Here is a 24,756-nt window from a genome sequence, read left to right as displayed (position 1 = left end):
ATACATGGGAAAATATTTGGGTAAGAAATGTAAAATTTACACAAGCCCAAAATTTGAGAGAAAACGTTTATAAGATGTTTTATAGATGGCATTTAGATCCTAAAAAACTGGCTTCTATGTATCCGAATTTACAACCTAAATGCTGGAGATGTGATTGTGCTGATGCTACTTACTTTCATATATGGTGGACTTGCAAAAAGGTTAAAGCATTTTGGATAAAAATATGGTGGATTATGCAAAATGTTCTTAAAAAAAGGATAAAGTTTACCCCTCAGTTATTTTTGTTAGGTATAATTACTGATTGTACAGTTTTAGAGATTAACCTGATTTTGCATTTAATAACCGCAGCTAGACTGTTGGTGGTGCAATACTGGAAGAAGGAAGATTTGCCTACTATTCAAGAATGGACACTGAAAGTAACAAACCTAGCTGAGATGGCTAAAATATCTGCATATCTTAAGGACCATTCAAACGAGAGATATAAACTGGAGTGGAAAAGATGGATTGATTATACTCAAAATAAATACGGGACTAAGAAATTTCAGATAGCTTATGACTAAAGAAACTAGGAATTATTTTAGAATGTTTTTGTTAAAGATTTATACCCTGTATTGGTTCTGGGAAGACCGGGGGGGGGGGGAGGTTGGGGGGGATTTGGGGAGGAGGGTGGGGGGAGGGAAGTAAATATTTGTAAAAGTTTGTTTTTCAAAATTTTCATTAAAAAAAAGAAATTCAAGTAAATGACAGCAGATATGATATTGTTGCCATTATGGAAACTTGGTGGGATGAAACCCACAAATGGAACAAACAGCTAGGATTTAAATTATTTAAAATAAATAGACCAAATAAAAGAGGAAGTGGAGTTGCACTATATATAAGAAATAACTAATCTCTACAGAAATAGAGCACAACAATGATGTGATCTATCTTGAATGCATTTGGGTTAATATTAAAGATTGGGGGGGAAATGACATTGCCATAGGTCTATATTATAGGCCACCCAACAAAAAACAGGAAGTAGTTGAACTTTTTGCTAGTCAGTTTACTAAGATATGTAGGAAGCACACCACAATAATAATGGTGGATTTTAACTACCTTGACATCAACTAGGAAACAAACTCTGCACCAAGTGGAAAATCCACTCCATTCCCAACAAACCTAGCAGTCAACTTTGTTTCCCAAAAAGTAGAAAAGGAACAAGGGGATCAACCATATTGGACTTAATTTTCACTAACAGAGAGGAAATGATGGAAGGTGTTGAAGCTACAGGAACCTTGGGGGGAAGTGATCATGCAATATTGGAATTCAATATTATGCAAGCATAAATAGTAGAACAAAGTCAAACTAGAATCTTGGACTTTAAGAGAGCTAATTTCAATAAATGTAGAGAGATCTTGGAAAGGATTCTATGGATGAGAATCCTCAAGGGGAAAACAATTTAAGAAGTTTGGGTAATTTTGAAAAGTGAGATTAGAAAAGCCCAATCTAGGACAATTCGAATGAAGAAGAAAAATAACAGCTCTCAAAAGAAACCAGCAGGGCTATAGTAAGAACTCTCTAATAAATTAAAAGACAAAAAGTGTAAAAAGAGGAAAGAAAGATACATAACTAAAGCAGAATAACAGCAAATAGCCCGAGCCTGTAGAGATGAAGTGAGGAAAGTTAAGGCTCACAATGAAGAAAGGCTTGGGACAAAAGTAAAAAATAACAAAAAAGCTTCTTCTAACATGTTAAAAACAAGTCAAGGACACAATTGGTGCATTGTTAGGAGAAAGTGGCAAGAAGGTGATAAGCAACAGGGAGAAAGCAGAACTATTTAACTCATCTTTTTCACCTGTCTTTACACAAAGAGAAAAACCGTCCAACCTATCAGAAACATCATCACAAAAATAGATTAGGAACACAAGTTAAAATAGGGAACCTCCAAAGTCACTTCCAGCTCTATTCTGAGTGATTGAAGAAGACCAGGCAATAGAAATATGTGTATTTATTTAATGCTGGTTCAGAGTTATGATGGTACTGAAAAAAAAGTATGACCCATAATAGACATTACACCATTCACAACATCCCCATGGTAACGTTTGCAATTTCAGTGCTTGGCAATTGGTTTGAATTTACAATGATTACATTGTCCTGCAATTACTTGTCCCTGATTTGAAACCTTGCTACTGGATTGTGATAAACAAGTTAGTGTGAGCTTGTTTCCCTGGCCTTGGGATTTGTTGTCCAGGTGGTGAGTAACAGAGACATTCCTGGGCTGTCTGTAGTTTCTCCTGGAAGGTTCAGTAGGACAATCTTTGACCATGTAGCCAAGCTCTCTGCAATGGAAATACAGGGCTAGTTGTTTGTGCCTTTGCATTCTTCTGCTTCTGGGCTGGTTTGATGGTTCCAATTTTCACCAGCTCTTCGGTGTCCAAATCCAAGGGGGAAAGAAGGTTAGAGGCAATGACAGGGGGAATCAGCTTTGAAAATGGTTGGCTGGGCTTGCTGAAAAATGCTTTAAGTTCTGCAAGTCAAGACTAGCAGCTAGCGGTCTTGTAGACCCCAGAGAATCCCTTGTTGTATCATTTGTGTCATTATGACATTTTTGAACTTCCTTTTGAATTGTGCCCTAAGGCTATGCTGATTCCAATCCAGATCTGTTGCAATGAGTTTGAAATCTTCAATGTATGCTCTTATAGAGTTGTTGCCTGATGAAGTTGGAAGATGCACTGTTTGGCAGTTTCCATACTAATAGGGTTTCCAAAATGCTCTCTAAATCTAGTGAGAACATTTGAGCAACTATCCAGAATGAGATAATTGGTTTTGATGAGTGGAAGGACCCATTTGGCAGTTAAAAGCATGAAGATGAAGGAGACTGTTGATCTCTCTATCAGAAACCCTCCAAGTTAAGTACTAATAATCACATTGCACTGTGCCACAAATATTCTCATTTTATTATTCACTCACCAGTGAATCTCAGCTGTAGGTAGCTGGGAGATTTTGAACTAAGCACAAGCAGTTGTGCCTGGACTGGTGGAGCAGGAGGTTGTGGTTGCAGAGAATTTCCTTGTTGAGTCAGGATCTGCATATGCTGAATCATCTGTTGAAAATTGGCTGCAAGGTTTTTGATTTCATCTTGAATGCTACCTTGGCATTTGCAGATAGAGCAGAGGACTGGCTCAACTGCTATTGCTGCAGGTATGGGACCTATATTCCAGAGCCCCAAAAACTTTGGATGAAGATAGTTGGTCAGATTAATGACCAGTGCCAGGGAAATCAGGCAATTCAGAAAATTCAAATGAGTATAAAGATTTATTGCAAGATTAAGTTTGCTACAAGAATCTGACCAATTAACAGGGGAAATGAGCAGGAGATAAGATAGGCATTCAAGGTGGTCTGGACTTGGATCTCTTGCACAGGGACTTGTGAAATGTTTTACGCTTCCCTTGCATCAGCCTGGTCATCTTCTACAGTTAGTGTGGGAAACCAGGTTTGCTTAATTACTTTGTGTTTTACTTAAGGATCATGTTATTCACTTAATGGCCAAATTAAAATATTCATAAAATTGTGTCTGTGAATTTGATGGCTCATTTAATAACTGCATCGCTTAATGAATGAAATCCTGTTCTCAATTGTGGTTGTAAATTGTATAATTTAAAATTTTTAAAGAAAAGTTGGTTCAATTAAAATTGTTCCTGAAAAGTTTAACTATATTTTATTTATTTATTTATTTATTTATTTATAAATATGTATATAAAGCACCATGTAAAAACAGCTCAGATTCGATTCCCAGTAAGGTTATGGCTAGCTAATGAGAGCTAAATAGTTTGAAATAGATCTATACTAGTCTCTCTTTATTTATTTATTTATCAGCACAAATGCAACAAACACACACGCGCACACATATGCATGCACACGCACACATACACTAATTTTTCTGATCTGGACACAGAATTCAGATTAAAATTTAAAAGTTCACAAAGGGTGAGAAATAAAAAAAAATAGAAAACAATATTTTTTAAAGAGACTTTAATTAAACTTAGGAAAAGATAGCAGCTGAGTTGAAGTGATTCTAATTTGTTTTAATTAACACTTTCAAAAGCTTTGCTCTGCTATGTTAACTAAGCAATCAGAAAAATGCTTTCCAGTTACTAAGATCTATATTTTCAATATCAGCAAAATTCCACCAGGGGGCAGTAAAATACTATATCATCAAAATAATATTTTTAAACGTTGATGTTATATATATGATGTTTTAGACATAGGCTTTTAAAGATATATTGGCTATTTGGAGGTGAAAGCATGTTTCCTCATAATAAGTTTGATGAATGTGAACATATTCAGTTGGAGAAATATTTTGGTATTCAGAATTCAGAAGGAGGGAATATAAAGGCTTTTTAGATAAATTTCTAAGATATTCCGTTATTAACTTAGAACAAAAGATTCCCATGAGCAAATTGCCTAACTTCACACTGCATTGAGAACTTCACTTAAAAGCCAGGCTCCATGGATACAGAATGACTTTCTGCAGACCCTTATGTGTGATCTGGAAACCTGATTGTGGAGGCTTCAAGTTTACATGAAAGCATTTGTGTAAACAGCAAGGCTTCCCGTTGTAGACAACTGGATGGCCAGCTTTTCAATAATGTATGATTTGGTGAGCAAAGAGGCCGCTCACCATTACTAGTACATTGAAGGGCATGTGGAAATAAATTGCCTGAACATGCAATTCTGCAGGCATCTTTCCCTGTATCCTAGCAAAACAACTGAAGTTTCATGTAAAAGACTCAGTGAAATTCATAGGAGATGAAGTTATTTGACTCAACAATAAATTTCCAAAAAATAAAAGCAGAAGATAAATAGAAATAAATTTATTCCCATGAAAAGTGATCATCAAATAAAAAAATATTTCTTTTAAATGCTTTGAGAATGAAATAAAAACTCAGGGCATAACACCACCATCATACCATAAAACCACCACTTTCATTCACTAAACTTTTAGAAGTACTTCTAAGATTACTGTGATCTTCACTTCTGTCATCTTGAAATGCTAATAATGAAAAACAACATAATTTTTTAATTCCAAGTGGCTGCAAATCTGGCATCAAGAAAAAAAAAGTAGGGTTACAAAATAAACATTTCACCCTGTGGTGGACAAATCAACTGCTGAAAATGTAATTCAAAACCAGATGACATGTAACTAGGAACATAACTGTGTGTATCTATCAGGAGAAAACATATGTTCATATAAATGATATTTCAGATTTTATATATTTTATAAAAGCTTTTATAAGATGTCATATAAATGAACATTTCTTCTGACAATATAAACACCATAATGTGAGCACAGAAACTGCATGGGTTATTAGTAGAAACCAAAGATAAAATAAGAGCTCTTGTTTGTTGTCAGCAAATTCATGGAGTTTTCAGAATAGATATAAAGAAGAAACATAAAATAACCAAAGTTTAAAATAGGCATACCTATACTTTATGTTTGCCCACTTTTTCTTCAAACTCTTGCTGTGGCTTTAAAGCAGACATAAAACATTAGCAATTTTATTTAGTTTGGATGAATTTCTACAGGACAACTTCATACTGATTTGTAGGTCTGTAACCATGTCTGTAATCTTAGATCAAACCCCATTGAAATTAGTCTCAATGCTAGAATGCATTTATGTTTTAGGGAGGAAACACTGCAGATGCAAGTGCGAATAAGCTTCCACTGAAAAAATAATAAATGCCATTGCTAAATTCTCATTACATATAAATTCAGATTGGATCATTATTTTTTCAGCCCAGCTGAAAATTGCTATCCTTCTGTAAATTCTCCATAACTTTACCACTGTAATTGTGAGGTAATACTATGACTTCGTACTAACTCAAAAATATTTTTATTCAGATTTTTTGTTTCATCTAACATTACATTAATTTGCAGGTTTCAGTGTTATTATGTCAAGCTCTAGTCAGGTCAATATCTTTGCAAACTCAGCTTTGGTCCTATTCAGAGTTGAAACAGAGATAGGTAGGGTTATTCAAACCTCATTGGAAGGTTACTGCAAGTGAGCTAAAATGTGGCAGAAATCCTAGTCCATTTGAAGAAAGACAATCCATTCCACAGGAAGATTATATTCCCAGTTATCTTGAAAGACATAGAACTACCATCAGCATCACTGATTGTGAATGTGATCCTTTTGGAAAGCAAACTGATAAAAGTTTATTTTGAAACCTCTGAATCTAAAGTCTCACCATACATGAAAAAGTTTTGTGATTATATAGCTGGTTTCTGGTAGGGACTTAAAATAATTAAGATTTATATTATATTCACCATGGCTGAAAATGAAATGAAATTGTTTGGGAAATAAAAGATCTACATCTTAATTTGTTCTCACCCCACCCCATTTAATATTGCTGAGTTGCAGCTAATTATATTATTTAGCAGATGAATTATTTTGGTTCCAGATTACAAGAATGATGAGGACTTTTGTGTCTATTTTCTCTCTCTCACTAAACTGTTTCAAAATGAAAGCCAAGAATTTGTAAGGAGCACTTAGCCTCCATATTTCTTGATAGTGAACAATAGCACAAGATTTATTGTGGCAGTATTGACAGATTAAAATTTCTCAATATGCATTTATGTTTAGAACTCTGGAAGACAACAAATTTAAAATTCAAGGCATTCAGATTTGCTCTGCAATACATAGAAATTGGATTATATTCATTAATTTTCTTAAGACATAAATAGACCATGTCTTTAGGGAACAACCATAGGTTCTTATGAATATTTTTTTTGGAAGTTCATATTTAATTTTTTTTCTAGGTCAACAATTCTACAAGATTTTTTCTTTGAAAATTTCAAAATGAAGGATTCAAGTAGTTCTTTTTTTTTTTTGCTACTTTAAGTAAATAGACTTCAAATTCTTATCATTGAAGAAAAATTTATTCATTTATGAACTCTCCTGGAATGTGTTACAGGAGGAATTGACAGGTATTATTTTTATTTTTTCTATATTGTATTTTCATTTTTGTAAGCTACCCAGAGTCAATTGAGAGTAGGAAGCCATATAAATTTTCTTAAATAAATTATATATTTGACAGAATAACAGAATACAAATGCTTTGGTGAATAGTTAGACCTCCTCTTCTTTGTGACAGTCCCTCAAATATTGGCACTGCTTTCATGTCACCTTTTCACTAGAGTAGACATACATTCCACTTTCTTATGTTTTAGCCTTCTGTCCCCTTATCATTTTTGTTGCTCTTCTCCGTACTCTTTCTAGTGTATCAACATCTTTTTGGTATCTTTTTTGTATGAAGATGTTGAAGAGCACCAGGCCTAAAACAGAGTCTTGAGGTATCCCACTGCATGCTTCCCTCCATGCGAATGTAGTTCCATTAAGGACTACAAACTGAGTAAAAATTCATTTGATGGTGATGCTGTCTAACCCATATTTTTCTATTTTACCAAGTAATAAATTGTGGTCTACTTTGACATTTTTAAATGTTCATATTTGTTCTTTACATTTTAAAAATTCTTGTTAAAATGAAGTATTATTGACAAAATATGAATTAAGAAGGCTATGGTTACACCCAAATAAAATATGAAAATGTTACCATATCCAACTAAGGGAAGGGAAGGGAAGATCTAATCTGCCATAGAGATCATTAAAAACAACATGGATTTCTGAGCTCCCACTCTGGCTTCACTTGCATTGACACTGTGAGGGTTGTAAATTCATCCCTGTGTTTGATGAGGGGTGAATCATGGTTTTCCTTGGAGTATACCTTATGATTAAGTAAAATAAACCTGAGGTAGATTCTAAGAAACATATTTTTATTGTAAAATAAATAACAAAGAAACTTACTGGCTAATAACTACATTCTGGTAAAGTTCCTAGCCTACCTCCTCGTGGCAGGCAAACAGAAAGAGAAAGAGAAAGAAGAAGGCAAAAGGACATGAGTAGTAGGCTTACAGAGAAGATTGAGCCTACCGTATGTCTTAGAATATAAGCACAGCTGGCAAAACAAAAGAACACCGTGACAGACACCAATGGCTGACTCCCCCATGCATTGAAGTCTTGCAGACATTGACCACATATGTATAAAAAGGGAAAAAACTTGATCCCATTAATAATAATTAGCCTCCTCAAAAGAACCAGCAAATTCTATCCAAGATATCTACAATGGAAATTCCAGGACTGACTGGAATAAGAAAATAAACTTGCAGAGGAGCACACTGGTTTAAGGAAGACCAACCCACTAATAAAAATACTCCTCTTGGACGCTGCTTGTGTGTATTGGTTCCAAACAGGGCTAGGCCCAGTACTGGGCTGTAGCCTTGATATTGGGGACCCCTGATCTGTACTATAAACTAGATTGAATGATACCTAGTTTGTCATATTAGAGTACTTTGTAACCTGATTTAGTCTTTCACATATCATTGTTAAAATCCATATACTGCATACCTTCCTACCTCTTCTTTTAGTTTCTTTTAGATTTTTGCTTTTTCTATATATTTTTTTAAATATATATCTTTCAGCTTTCCATATTTTAAAAAGTTTTTTTATTGTTGATGTATTTGTATGATTTTATTCTTTTATTCCTTATTCTTTATGATAATCTATTACCAAAGTAAAAATTAATTTGATAATGCAATTTGATAACAATGCATCTTTTAAAAAAATCTATCTAAATTTGAACTCCAAAAAACTATGCATTTGCCTATATTCAATCTGGTAAGGAATTAACTATAATTTGATAATTTTGCTTAAAGGTATTTGAACAGGTTCATAACAATTGTTTATATCAGCTTTATTTCGCTTAATGGAAAAATACTTATTAAATATGTATTTAACACAATGCAAAAATGACACCCTTTGATTCATCTCTATGACTTCTCCATAACAGCAGAAATACAACATTCTAACTAGATAATGAAATGTCTTTCTTTGTATTCTACTTCTTTCACAGAAAACTGTGGTTAGTTTTATATGAAATAGAGAAGAACACTCAGTGGTTACTGACATACAAAATCTAAAAGAAATAACATACCTGTCTCATTATATCCATCATTTATTTATTATGTATTTATTTATATCTCACCTTTATGATCTTAATATATAACTCAAGGAGGTGAACCCTAATATTCTTTCCTCCTCCTAATTTTCCCACAACAAAAACTTTGTGAGGTAGATTAGGCTGAGAGTGGGTGACTGGCCCTAAATCACCCAGCTGACTTTCATGCCTCAGGGGAGACTAGCTCATAGTTTCCTGGTTTCTAGGCCAATACTGTAACCACAAAAAGAAGCTCTCATGATAGAATCCTTCTCAAAAATCTGAGGTAGACAAGCATCAGAATAATTTGTTTAGTAATTTTTATGAAGATTACATTAATTATGCTTATGGGTACCTTGTTGGTAGAGTTTATTTAAGCACCATTTATTGAATGTAAATACAATGACTTTAACAAGATAATGCAGTTAATAATGCTATTTTGCCACTATTCATAAGGTCCATTTTCATTTGGCAATTTGAGTCCCTTGTTCTCTCATGTCATAAGCTATTTGGGAAGCACATGCACCTTCTATGTCGGATAAACAGAGTATTATAGATAAACTAGGGATAAAACTATAATTCATGAGATAAGAACATTGCTTTACCTATGGGAAATCAAAATTCTATTGCAGTTGAACTATGAAATATTATAAAAATCAATGTCTTTGGACTTTCTTAGGGTCATACCCAGTCTTGCGTGTTCCATTTTGAATTATTAATGGTGATTTATACACATGAACTGCTTAGAAATTCCATTTTCTCAGTGCATTAGTATTATTGCTTCATGCATACACTAATCATTTGAAACCTAAGAATGGAGTGCCTTAAAAAAGATGTTATTTGCCTGTTTGAACACATCTCTAAAATAGATTGAACAAAATGCATAGATCTAAAAGTAAGTATTCACTTACTTTTGAATTATTTCACATCTCTGCTACTGAATGATACTGAAGTCCACCATGATTGTTTAATGAGGTTACTTGTACAATAGGTCTTTCTTATCCCTTTAACAGAATTACGAGTGATTATTTTTTCATAATTATACATCACATGTTGGATAAATTTGTTTATGAAAAAAATGAAACAAACACTAACTTGGTTGTGATATGTTCAGTCAGATGCTTTTTACATACCAGTGGGATCATGTAAATCCTTAATAGTATTCAGCAGCAACAAGATGCAAAAATTCAGAATATTCAAAAGGGAACAAATACTTTCTTAAATTGTTGGAAAGTTGCTTATCTATTGCAAATCAAATATTGAAATAGGGATAATGATGGGACACATAAAAATGTATATTGTATTTTAAACATCACAATTGTTTAAAGAATTGTACTCTTTTAAAGCGTTTTTCTCCCTGATCTTATTACTATCTGTTATAGGAATACCCCAGTTTTGAGTGAATGGTGGATTTAGTTGGAATTTTGAATGTGAGTTCATTCAGCACTAACAGAGGTGAGGGGGTGTATGTAATACTATACAGATTTGTAGCACACTCTAAAAGTAGCAAAATTAACTAGTAAAATCTGGTTAGAAGCTAACTGCTGTTTATTTTCGTCCAAGTACTGGATACCCAATTAGCCAAGACAATGTTATAAATATTTATTGTTTTCTGATATCCCCAGTATTTTGTTCAAATAAAATAACCATTATTTGAAAACTCAAAAATAAAAAAGAAAATTCCTTCAATCCATTGTAATGGATAGAAAATTTGTGAGCTGATTATTTTGGGCAGTGGTAAAAGGGACTTTGTGCAGTCTTCTCCTATCGTCTTTTTCAATAAAACCAGCTTCTGCAGAAAGAAGTGACAGCTAGGTTTTATAGCTATGTGAAATCTTAGAAAGGTTCCTAATTGGCAGATTTTTCTCAGTATTATTTAGTCTCAAGGTTCTATCTTCATGGAAAAGGATATGGAAAGAGCTAGCCTTTTCACTTCCAAACCTGTTTATTTCACATCCAGTAAAAATCTGCTTGTATAAGTCAAACGTAATTAAAATTTAACCTTCAGAACATTTGTGAATTTCTCCTATCTAATTAAAGTAAACAATAACACATACCTAGTACCCATCTTTTTTCTAGTTCACTGCAGATTTAAATGTGGGAAGCATTCTTGACAACTTATGTGAAAGAATTCTGACAGATGGAAATAATATTGACTATATCTCTCAAAAAATCTGTTTCGTAACCTTTAAAAACTTTACATTTGAGTTTTTAATTTTTATCCCTCCCTGCTTTTGACTGCAGATATTATATTGTCAGTATTTCAGAATGACAGCACTACAATCAAAGGAGATGATTGTAATTTTATTATTGGTAACTGCTACAATCATGGTATTTTTCTGTAATTTCTTATTGTTTAATTTTTATGGTTAATACACTATAAATCATAATTATAAGGTAATTATGAAAACTTTTTTTTATGCATCAGTAGTAATACGTTTTGAAGTTCATTAATATTTACCCTTTAAATAAGAATCTATGGCCAAATCTCCACTTATGAAGGTATGTTACATTTAATTAGATGAAAGTTTTAACTACATTAGGTAAAGGTAAAGGTTCCCCTGCACATGTGTGCTAGTCATTCCCAACTCTAGGGAGCAGTACTCATCTCCGTTTCTAAGCTGAAGAGCCAGTGCTGTCCGAAGATATCTTCATGATCATGTGGCTGGCATGACTCAATGGCAAAGGTGCACGGAGCACTATTACTTTCCCACAAAAGTAGTCCCTATTTTTTCTACTTGCATTTTTTACATGCCTTCAAATTGATAGGTTGGAAGAAGTTGGGACAAGTAATGGGAGCTCACTCCGTTATGTGGCGCTAGGGATTTGAACTGCTGATCTTCTGATTGACAAGCTCAGCATCTTAGCCACTGATCCACTGCATCCTTTTAACTACAGTAGACTCCCCCAATGTGGTAACATCTACTCCTGAGGGACACTGGGTCTATTGTTTTTTTGATTATTTTTTAAATGGTACTATTAATTAAAGTAATATTTATTAAATTATTTTTATGTAATATTTGTTTGGTAGATGAAGAATAGTCTGAAACCTCATGAAAGGATCAATAAACTGAAGTGGAAATCTCTAGTCTAATTATTTGAATCGTACAAAAAATTGTTATGCAAACTATACAAAATTGTTCATTAAAATAAACTATTCAGTATCTATGTGATTATTTTCATCATAAATTAGGCGAAAATGTCAGGCTATAATATGCTTTTGTTAAATTTAAATTTTTACTAATATGCTAGGATAAATTATTATAATGTTATCAGACCTGTTTAAACAGTAGATAGTTAACACATTTATCTTTGAGCTCAGAAAATCAATGTGGTTTAATATTTGGAATGGTGTTTCTCAAACTTGGCAACTTTTAAGATGTATGGACTTCATCTCCCAGAGGTGCCTAATTTTCAAACTTAGTTTATCTCAGAGTTCATTCTAAAATGTATCATGAGAAGAAAAATTAAAACTATACTTCTGTCAAAGTATTCGTACAGTATTTAATGTTGCAATTACTTTACAGTATTCCTTGGCTTAGGACCGGTTGTTTAACTACCAATTGAATTTGCAATTTCATAAGAGCTACTTACAACCTAGTTTCAAATTTCTGAACTATTCCCTTGTTCATAATCATGTGATGACACTTTAGGCACTTACCAACACATTTTTTAAATTAAAAGTGATATCTGGATATCATAGTCTTCTAGACATGTTTTGATAGATACAAATTTCATAGCAAAGCAAAAATCAAAATATACATCAAATGATCAAGTTCAAAACAAGAAAACATAATCCACCCCATCATAATATGAAATATTTTAAATAAAGAAAATTTTGGGATTTGCCTTTTTATATAATTTTCCATCTGTTTCAAATATCTTAAAAGTATTAACATGTTTATCCTTCTTGGTACATATATAAATGCTGAGATAATATTCATTTTGTAGCACTTGCAGTTCAATTTTTCAAATCTGTTATATTAATATTACTCTAGGCAATTTGAAACATATCTACAAAATATTTTTTCAAGGAACAATTATTTCCATACAGTTAAAAGTATTAAACCAATAAGTAAAACTTCTAGATAACTTTACTAGGGGCAAAAAATGAAATTTACTCCAGTTGAGTAATCTGAGAATTTTATCAAAGTGACAGAAAGAGACTCTGTGAAAATCAATAGTTGCTGCCTTCTCAGTCAGATAAAATTCTCTCATACTGTGATGCCACAGTTATTCTCTCTAGTGATATTACCAGATGCACAAAATTTGGTTATAAATGCATGTATTATTCAGAAAATGATTTTTTAATTACCATCATAATTGTGAACAATTACTAATTAAGATATCCACTAAGCAAGGAGTGAGTGTACTTACTGTATCAATACATTTCTTAAATAACTTTCATGTGATTATCAATAAAATATATCATTGACATACAAAAACAATTTGTGTTGAATTACTCTTTATGCCCAGGCTATTGATTGCCTGATAAGACAAATGAATGGTGCCAATATTGAGGTAAATGTAGGAGGTGATAAAGGATGTTCTTTTTTTAACAGAACTTTTTTATTTTTCTTTAAAAAAAACACAAATATGTCATCATTTGTCAATCATTAAGACATTGAAGTACAATTTTTTTTGATGTGTGTACCCCTCCCTCCCTCCACCCCCCCCACCCCCCCCTCCTCCTTCCCCCCCCTGACTTCCCAGAACCCGTACACGGTATGGATTTTTAACTAACACAGTCTAAAATCTATTGAGAAAAAAGAAATAAAGAAATTAATGACATTCTAGATTGACCTTAGCTTCTTCTTACTGAACTGACTTTTAACAGTTTAAATCATTTCTGATCTTAAGCATAGGCTAACTGGAATTTCTTAGTCCCGTATTTATTTTGTATATAGTCAATCCATTTTTTCCAGTCTCGTTTATATCTCTCATTTGAATGATCTTTGAGATATGCCGATATTTTAGCCATTTCAGCTAAGTTTGTTACTTTCAATGTCCATTCTTGAATTGTAGGCAAGTCTTCCTTCTTCCAATATTGCGCCACCAACAGTCTTGCTGCAGTTATCAGGTGCAGAATCAAATTGGTCTCTACCACTGTAAAGTCAGTACATATACCTAGTAAAAATAACTGAGGACTAAACTTTATCCTTCTTTTAAAAACATTTTGCATGACCCACCATATTTTTATCCAAAATGCCTTAACCTTTTGGCAGGTCCACCATATATGATAATATGTAGCATCGAGAGAACCACACCTCCAACATTTAGGCTGTACATTCGGATACATAGAAGCCAACTTTTTAGGATCTAAATGCCATCTATAGAACATCTTGTAAAAATTTTCTCTCAGATTTTGAGCTTGTGTAAATTTCACATTTCTTACCCAGATTCTTTCCCATGTATCCAACATTATTGGTTCCTCAATATTTTGAGCCCATTTTATCATACAATCTTTAACTAATTCTGTTTCCGAATCCATCTGTATTAATACATTATATATCCTCTTTATATGCATTAAGCTTTGATCTCTTATTTGTTTAAGCAGATTATCCTCAACTTGAATAAAACCAATTTTTTGATCTATTTTCCACCTAGCCTGTAATTGCCCATACTGGAACCATGTTTGAACTACCTTCTCCTCTTTTAATACCTCTAAAGATTTTAATTGTAATACCCCCCTTTCCGAGGTAAGAAGCTGTCTGTAGGTAATTCTGTCCTGTTTTTGTGCTGTATTCATATTTTCAATTGCGTGTCTAGGAATTGCCCACATGGGTATCTTGTCATTTAATTTATATTGGTATTTCTTCCAGACCCGCAATAAAGCATTTCTTAAAATATGACTTTTAAAGTTCTTATCCAATTTTTTGTTGAATAACAGGTAAGCATGCCAACCAAATACCAGATCGTGTCCCTCAATGTTCAATATTCTATCATTGGTTAAGTGAATCCAATCACTAATTACAGATAATACCACTGCATCATAATATAGTTTTAAATTAGGTAGTTTCAATCCTCCTCTCTCACGTACATCTTGCATTATTTTCATCTTTACCCTCGGCTTCTTTCCTGCCCACACAAATTTGTTGATACCCTTCTGCCATTCTAAAAGGTTCGCATCTTTTTTAAGTATAGGTAACATTTGGAAGAGAAATAAAAATTTTGGTAAAATGTTCATTTTCACTGCCGCTATCCTACCCAGCAAAGATAAGTGCAATTTCTCCCATTTTTTCATCTCTGTCTGTATGCTATGCCAAAGTGGTTCATAATTATGCTTATATAATTTCCCATTTGAAGTTAAAATGTTAACTCCAAGATATTTGACTTTTTTAACTACCTCACATCCTAGCATCACTCCTAATTCTTCCTTTTGTTTAATATTCATATTTATAGCTAATATTTTGGTTTTTCCTAAGTTTATTTTAAAGCCCGACACTTGACCATATTGATTAATCATATTCATTAAAACCATACTAGATTCCTGCGGTTGTTCCAATATTATGACCAAATCATCCGCAAAAGCGCAGACTCTATATTCTTGCTGCCTAATCTTGATCCCTTTTAAACCATCCAAGCCCCGTATTTTATTCAACAATACTTCCAAAGTTATAATAAACAATAATGGGGACAAAGGACAGCCCTGTCTTGTACCTTTTCCAATTTGAAAAGAGTCTGTTAGACTTCCATTGACTATGATTTGTGCTGTTTGCTGTTGGTATATTGCTTTAATTGACTGTAAAAAATTATCTCCTATCTGCATTTTTTGCAGTATCTTCAACAGAAATTGCCAGTTAACTCGATCAAAGGCCTTCTCAGCATCCAAAAATATAAACGCAGCAGGGATCTGGTTGTTCTTTCCCAAATATTCTAATGCATTAATAATTAATCTAACATTACTTTTCATCTGCCTCCCTTGTATAAAACCTGTTTGGTCCGTATGTATCAATTGTTGAGTGACCAACATTAACCTATTTGCTAATATTTTAGTAAAAATTTTATAATCTACATTCAGTAATGAAATAGGTCTATAATTTTTGGGTTGAGTAGTATCTTGATCTTCTTTGGGTATCAAAGATATAAACGCTGTCTTCCAAGATGGAGGGACTTTACCTTCCGTTTGAATCATATTAAATAATTCTCTAAGAGGTTCTACCATTTCTAACTGTAAGTTTTTATAGTAAACCGCTGTCAAGCCATCTGTACCTGGTGCTTTCCCTGACTTTAATTGCTTAATTACCTGCAGGATTTCCCCGAGGTTATTGGTTGATTCAATTTTTGCCTGTGTTCTTCTCTAACTGAAGGTATTTTCTCTTTGTCTAAATATTTGTCTATGTCTAAACCATTAATTTTATCCCCTTTATACAGTTCTGTAAAAAATTCCCAGAAAGCCTTTTGAATCTCTTCCTGTTGAAACACCTCCTTCCCTCTGTAAATCAGTTTAGATATATTTCGAGTTTTCCTTTTTTTCCTAATCTGATAAGCTAACCATCTGCCAGGTTTGTTTGCATTACAAAAAGTATTGTGTTTTGCATATAATAGATTAGTAGCCACCTGGTCAGAGATCAACATGTCAAATTGAGATTTTAATATGTTAATAGCTTCCTTAACCTTTGTATCGTCTGGGTTCATTGTTAACTCCAGCTCTTTTCTCTTAATTTCCTCTTCCAGTTCTGTTCGTTTTAACCCTTGCTTATTTCTATGTGTTTTATTTATATTCATCAAAACTCCTCTCATATACGCTTTGCTTGCGTCCCATACAAATTCCATAGATGTACCCTTATTCATATTCAAAACAAAATATTCAGATAGTAATTTTTTACAATCATTAATATACTTTTCATATCTAAATAAGTTTTCGTTCAATCTCCAAGACCTTCTTGCCTGCACTACCCTTCCCAACTCCATCCAAACTGGGTTATGGTCCGAAAGGATCCTAGCTGCAATCTTTGTTTTCTTGACCCTAGAAAGCAAATCATTAGTGGTTAGAATAAAATCAATCCTTGAGAGGGATTGATGCCTGTCCGAGAAGAAAGTGAAGTCACATTCCTCTGCATTTCTTTCTCGCCAAATATCTCTCAATTCAAAATCATCCATAATGTCAAAGAAAGATTTGGGTAACTGCTCGCATCTTGGTATTTAGGCGGGAAATCTTCTTATCTCTCTTAGTGTCTATCACTCCATTCCAGTCACCCAGTAGTATACAGGAACTATAGTCCCACTGTACTAATTTAGCATGAAGATTTCTATAGAATCTATCTTGCTGTTGATTGGGAGCATAAATTCCCAAAAGTAATGTCTTTTTCCCTTCTAAGATTAAGTCTAAAGCAATATATCTTCCGAAGGGATCTGCTTCTATTAATTCAGCTTTCATATCTTTTCTTAAGTATACAACTATACCATTCTTCTTTTCCATAGCAGAAGCTGCAAAATGTTGACCAAGTTTTGAGTTGATCAAATATTTTTGATCAGTTGACTTGATATGAGTTTCTTGCAAACAAATTACATCGTTCTTAAACTGTTTGAGATAATGAAATATTTTCTTCCTCTTCTGTGGAGAGTTCAGTCCGTTGACATTCCATGTTAAAATCTTAGTTGTCATCTTTGGTTGGTTGAAGCATTTTTAGAGCTTCCTGCACGGCCTGTTTAACCTTAGGTCTAGCTCGTCCCATTGCTTCCAGATTTGTTGTTGTAGATCCTTGATCGATGGCCGATGATTGTTGATGCTGTTGCTTTTTAGCTTGTTTCTCCATACGTCTAGTAGTCATGCGGCTAGGTCTTGGTTCCATAGCACCTTGCACTTCTAGAGAAGAAAGATGCTCCATCTTGTCTGGTGGTTGTGTAGTTTGCTGTCTATCCTGTCCTTCTTGTGGTCTTTCTCTAGGTCCAGATGGTGCAGGGTGTCCGGCCTTCAATATATTATAATAAAAATCTCGGGCTTTCCATACAGAGTTGAGGCGGTACCTTTGCTTATCAAATGTAAATATGATGCCAAATGGTGCATCCCATCTATACTGTATCTGACGATTTCTGAGTTCTTCGACCAAAAAAGCGTAGTCTCTCCTGGCTCTTAACATTTGAGGTGGTATCTCTTTCAAAACAACCAGATCTTGACCGCCAATTTGAAGCTTAGTGTTATAAGATGCTTGCAGTACCATATTTCTAAACTCTCTTGTAGTAAAATATATAACGATGTCTCGAGGAAGCTGCTTCTGCTTTGCCAGCCAGGAGTTAACGCGGTAAGCTTTGTCAATTTGCCAGTCTTGATTGGTCCCTGGTCTTCCCATCAGGCGGTCAAAAGCTTCCGATAGGATCTGTTTCAGGTTCTCCTGTTTCTCCTCACGCAGCCCCCTTACTCTTAATGCGAACTCCATTTGTCGGTACTGTATCATAATAATTTCTTTTTCAGCATTTTCCACTTTTTGTTCCACCACCTCTGTTTTCAATGTCAAGTTAGCATTGGCATCATTAAGAACCTCTAGGGTATCTTCCACTCCAGAAATATGTTCTGTTAATACAGTTACAAGACTCAGCATGTCATCTCTAATTTTATCAACCTTAGCATCAAATTTCTCATACAGCTCCTGTTTAAGTCCTTTTATTTCACTTTTAATTTCTTCTTTCATTTCTTTTATTTCCTCTTTTCTCTCCTGCTTTACCACCTCTCTATTATCTCTAAACTTATCTTCCATTTTAATTGTCTATGCATTAAGAGCCTCGCTTAGATTACTCAGGAAAAATTCTTTCGTTAACACATCCCAAGCAGGGGGTGTAGGAAGCGGAGGCTGCAGCTTTGTGCCAGGCACTGAGGATGTGCCCCTGGAAGTAGAGGGTGACGACTTCAAGTTAATATTTGGTTTTGAGGCCATTTCAAAATTTATCTGCCTGCAGTTAATAAAACTCTTTTGCCTGAATATGCAGCTTTAAGTAAAGAGGCTTTTATTTTGAAGTTTAAGGCTTGGCAAAACTTTCAGTGAGTAAACATTGTAACAAGACCATTCAGCAGATTCATCACCATTTAACTTCCAAATAAGCAAGGTTAATGAAGGAGTAAAATTCTTCTATTGTGAAACCAAAACAAATGATAAGCAATCTCTTTTGTTTTGAATTCTTGTGAGGATTAGCAAAAAGTGTTCGTTATTACCGGAGAAACCAGCCTGCTCGGCGCCATTTTAGAAGCCTCTGAGTAAATAATTTTTCGGAGGAGAAAAAGAAAAGAAGCTAAAATGTTGATAAGCAATTATTGTCCACAGTAAACGGATCCAGCTCGTGATAAGAATAAATCAAACAAAACTTTGAGCAGAGTGGGAGAGACCTACTTTGTCCTGCACAAGGCAGTTTGAAGTTCCCAGCACGGACAGCCGTTCTGCCTTGGGCTAGCCCCCCTTTCCTTGCAAGCACAAAAGCTGCAAAAATCGAAGAGCATTTGCCAGCAAAACAGTTTCTTCTTTCCTTCTTGCCTGAAGGATAAGAAAACCTGATAAGACGTCAGATGGAAGATCCTCTAAACAGGTACGTAGCCAGGAATTCGGAGGCAGCTGATTTTTTGCTGCCCCCACCAGTAGGCTCCTCCCAGGAAGTCGATAAAGGATGTTCTTGATTAATTTCATAAAACATATTTGATAGGCATGGAAATAATTTTCTAAATCCTGTGTGATACATTAAAATGACACAGTATAACCCAATTAATGAACCAAGAAGGAAGTCTAAATTTGGCTAAATCATTTAAAAAAATATGTGGTATGCAAAAACCTTTTCTGCATCCAAAAGTAGCTGGCTGATTTATAAATGTTTCTCTGTGAGATTTAATATGTTTTTTTAAAGCAACTTTTTATTTTTCTCATGTTTCTTTTTTCTTCTTTTCACTGTTTCTCTTGTAATGATTATTTGCTATTAAGTCAGCAATCTTAGCAATCAGAGATATATAGCTTCACTGGGGTGATTTTTCTCTAACCTTTTGCTCTTCAAAAAGTGCATCCATTGCTGCTATAATTGAATTCACCTACTTTGCTTCTGATTTTCTTCTTTCTCTTTCTTTCCAGTATTCTCACTATTTTGGACTTCTCAAGAAAGCTGGGCTTCACATAATGAATCCAAAATATGGTAATTTGAATCTGATTGAGATTATTTTTTGCAATTAAGCTTTTTAAAAAAAAATTAAGTTTTTTTCTCTAAACTCTAATTTGTCAGTGGCATAATAAAGGACACCCTTAAAAATATTAATCTGCTTTCCCCCCTATCCTGTGGACCAGATAAGGCCCCTGCAGGCCACACACACCCCCTCTCAGCAAAGGCAAAAAACATCCTGATATGTCACAATACGGCCCACAATGCAATTGGATTCATTTATAGCAAAATACACATTTATGAACAATTTAAAAGTGAATAGTCTTTCATATGCCTACAAGATTCAGAGAGGTATGAAATATGAAGGAGTAATGCAGTTCAAATTAGATTCAAATCAGTTCAAATTTATTTGGAAAATACATATGTGGTTCAGTTTGTAATGTTGAACATAACATTCTGAGTGTCCCTACAGATGCTACTGACAATCAAATCTCCATAATCTTTCACCAGCAGAAGCAGCTGATGGCGAGTCAGTGGGGCATAAGTAGTGCCAAATAGCATCACTATGGATAAACTTCACTGAATTTGGCTTTCTAGTTATCCAGTTCCAGTTTAGTTTCCTGTGCTGAGAATCTAATTTGCTAGATATCTTTCTGTTTTGTAAGGGCATTGTTATAGTGGCACAACAATAGGAAATACCTTTCTTACAATGTTTGAACAAATAATCCTAATCACATGCTTGCATAGTTTTAAAAATAAAACACACACACAAAAAGCATGTGAAGGTGGAAGAAGGGAACTTATATTTAATTTTCACATTCTAAATCAAATATTTAAAAATCAATCAAATATTTCTTAACAATAGTTTTAATTACAAAATATTACACAAGATTTTGGTAGTGGTGGTACTGGTGGGTAGAAATTCTCCAACAAGAAAGAATGAATCTCTTATAGTTCTGAATTTAGTTGAATATATAGCTGAATAGTAGGGATCTGCTCTTTGACTGACAAGGTTTTGCTGGTACCCATTTTATGCAGGAAGTAAAAAGTAGACTTCTTCTGCTAATAAATACATTTACATAAATCTCCCTCATCTTTACATCTTATCTTTAGAAAAAAGAACACAGAATAAAACAAGTACAGAGAAAGAGATGATTTTATTTTAAAGTAAGAATTAAAGCAAATTAATTTAGAAAGCGGGAACTTGCAAATTTATAAATGAAATCTATGGAGAGAAAAAGAAAAGAAAAGAAAGAGGGATAAAAACCTTCCATATTCTTTTGTAATACTATCCTGGAAAATGAGTATTATGCCTTCTGGTTAGAACAAAAAATGTGAAAAAATTAAAAATAAAAGTTTGCTTTGTCACAAAGCAAGAATTTCCTCACTCATCACTTTTCAGCACCCAGTCTATATGCAAAAAGCTTCACACTTTCTCTTTCATATCCTAAGATGTTTGAAAATCATAATTTATGCACAAAGCAAACATTAAACTATATTCCTCCCCCCCTTACTCCTTCAGTAACCTATGATTCCATGGGGAATGCATTTTTCTTTCACATTTTAAATCATTGTTTCAAAATTAAATCACCATTTTTTTCTATCTAAGAAGATAATTACATTTCTAGTGAAAGTGTATCTGGGCATAGAATATGAAAGAAAAAAGCAGGAACTCTAAATATCCCTTTCAGCAAAATTCTGCACTATCACATTTTTCTTTTAGATAAAAAGGAATTCTGAGAAAGTGGTCAACCAATGCTAACTCTTTTGCTACTGAAGTTTGTTCTCCTCTTATTTGTTTGCTCGCAAGGGACATTAATCCATTATAAAGAGATTTGCAATTACAGCAGGCAGTGCTCACTGCTCCAGTATGTCTGAATACTTAAACATTTCTGGAAATCTCTTGTTATAGTCCCAGAATACCAACACTGATACTTTACCAATATGCTCTACTAGATAAAAACAAACCAGATTGTCCCTAAAAGATGAGGTTTGGCTTATAGAAATGTATAATGTGTAGGAGATTATTCTGTTCACTGTGTAGATGTTTGCAATCAGTTGTGCTGTTCAGAATGTAAAATACAATCAAATAAGTGGTTTATATCACTCTTTGTAAGACAACAGACAATTAAAATGTATAATTTCCCAGAGAATATTTCATGATCTTCAGAATTGAAGGAAGTATAATACTGATGTTCTAAAAATAGGGGAAAAACTAGGGAAATATAGCCCTGTTTCCCCCCAACACAAGAGAGTTAGGGACCAGTTGCGTTGGTGGGAGTTTCAAGGTTTTTGAAATATTGTTTTTCAAGGTAAGGACCTTTTGGAGAATTAATTTATGGTTGATTGTTGAAATCACCTCTTGCAAGTAAACAGATAGTTATGTTCCCACCTGTTAACCCATTTGGATCAGTTCAGTGTACTAGCTACCACTGTGCCATTCTGTGAGTAGAACAGCATAATATGATCTCTATTTTACATGCTACGTCAGTCCAAAACAAGATTCCTTTTGATCTGCAATCAATATTTTTCAGACAGATTACCCTATTCTTCTTATCTCTGTATCAGGCAGGATCCTACTGTTCATTATATTTATTATGTTTCTGTTCCCCGGTGATGGTCCAAAAACTGTAATTCTGGAACTGGAAAAGTTTTCCAGTTACATAAATGGCATAAATATTTGATATGGTCGATAGGACCAATGCAGGCCGCTGCCCCCGCCCCCCAAGAGCCACAATTAAAAACTAGTAAAACCATAACCAGTCAATGCCTGTTTTAGCCTGCTGTGGAAGGAGTTTGGCTAAAAAGAAAATTATAAAATAAGCAAAATATACAGATGGTAGCACGAAATAATAAAATGACTTTGAAGAAATATCCTGAGGTAAACTCTAACTGACCTGAGTTGGTATGTCCATCATTGTCTCAAATTGGTGAAAATAAATTCTTAGCAACTCTCAAAATAAAAGTATTTATACAAAAGACATGTATAAAAACGGATATCAAAATTATTTCTTATTTATTAATTTATTTATATCATTCATACAGATAATATTCTAGGGTCCAATAAGATGCTGTGTGATAGGGCAAGCAGAAACAATAGGGGAAAGCATTTCCACAAACAATCAAGCTCTATGTCAAGGAGATCTCAGCTCACTTACTCTTCTAGGATGAACCCCAAATTAGGGAATTGTCCCTATAAAAAGGCAGAGAATCATCGTCTCCCATTCCCAACCACCTGAGCTGCTTCGGAAGGATACTAAGATTGACAGTACTGAAAGTTGCCAATAGGTCAAAGAGGGCTAGATTAAGCCCTGCAGACATAATAAGTGCAATCAATGCTATCTCAGTTCTATAACCATGCCTGAAAAGGGTCTAATAACTCAGATTGTCCAAATCTGTTGGGTTCAGTGTTGATCTCTTCATTAGAGACATATTTTTACCTCTTTCAAAGCAGATGGAACCACCCCCTTCCCACAGAGAAGAATTTACCACTGCCTGATGCTCCTGAGAAAATTTAATTGACATGATTTATGATGTAACTTTGACTAATTATTAATTGCATGACATTAATTAAATGAACCTGTATATTGGGAATACACATATTCTGTTTTTTTCTATCAGAAGTCCTTTATTTTTCTGGAGTAATTATTGTTTTTTTTATTGTATTGGTTCATAAATTTGGGTCTAAATATGATTGCAGTGATGACAAGTATATGTGCTTTTGCTTAACATCTCCTTAAGTATAGGACGACATTACTGGATGTGCCTTTAAAATATTGCTTTGGAAAATTTGTAGATAGTTGTTCGCTTGGATATATTTTCCTGAAGTTTCTATTCATTATGAAATTAGCCCTGTCACTGTTCCTAACATACAGCTAAACCTTTAGTAGGGAATAACTCTTGGCTTTACTCATCAATCAGAGACCAAGCCTCAACAGTCTATATCAATCAGAAACCAGCTCAGTTAAGGGCAATCAGAAGTCAGGACACCATGCTATATATGCCAGACCCCAGTCAATACTGGATCAGTTGTTGATGGTCTGCACAGTAGATCACTTTCCCTCTGAAGATGTGAACCCCAGTTGCCAGTGAAATGTCAGGAAGTCTGTTGTCGAGACTATGTTCACTAAATGTTGAAGCTGAACACTGTCCAACTAATTTAAATGCAACCTAGTTAGAGTAGGTTTTTCTTCTTATTTCTTTTACTTTTTTCTTTCACTTTATTTCTTTTCTTCTCTCTCTTATATTAGTCCAAATTACTTCTCAAAAATACCTGAGACTCTTGTTTCTTTATAATGCTTCATTTTTTATTTCTCAAAAGTGGTAAAGTGTCGGTGTTAGTGGGGGGGAAGAGATCGACCCCTAGGCCCCTAACATATGGGGTGCCGCAGGGTTCGGTCTTATCCCCCCTACTATTTAACATCTACATGAAACTGCTGGGTGAGATCATTCGGAGGCACGGGATAAGATACCATCAATACGCGGACGATACTCAGTTGTATCTGTCCGCCCCGTGCCAACTCAATGAAGCGGTGGACGTGATGAACCGGGGTCTTGAGGCCATTATGGACTGGATGAGGGCTAACAAGCTTGTACTCAACCCGGAGAAGACCGAGTGGCTGTTGTGTTTCCCTCCCAATAATTCGACCAG

The 24,756-nt window shown here is 34.2% G+C and overlaps 1 protein-coding gene across 1 annotated transcript in view; it reads right to left on the bottom strand.

Annotated features, from left to right (window-relative positions):
• The window catches only part of CNTNAP2 (contactin associated protein 2), a 984,443-nt gene that overhangs the window by 118,453 nt on the left and 841,234 nt on the right, over positions 1 to 24,756 (bottom strand).

Source organism: Thamnophis elegans, chromosome Z (assembly GCF_009769535.1).
Source record: "Thamnophis elegans isolate rThaEle1 chromosome Z, rThaEle1.pri, whole genome shotgun sequence".
NCBI classification, from domain to species: Eukaryota; Metazoa; Chordata; class Lepidosauria; order Squamata; family Colubridae; genus Thamnophis; species Thamnophis elegans.
Note: the sequence above shows the minus strand (reverse complement) of the source record. Positions and strands in the feature narration are given on the sequence as shown.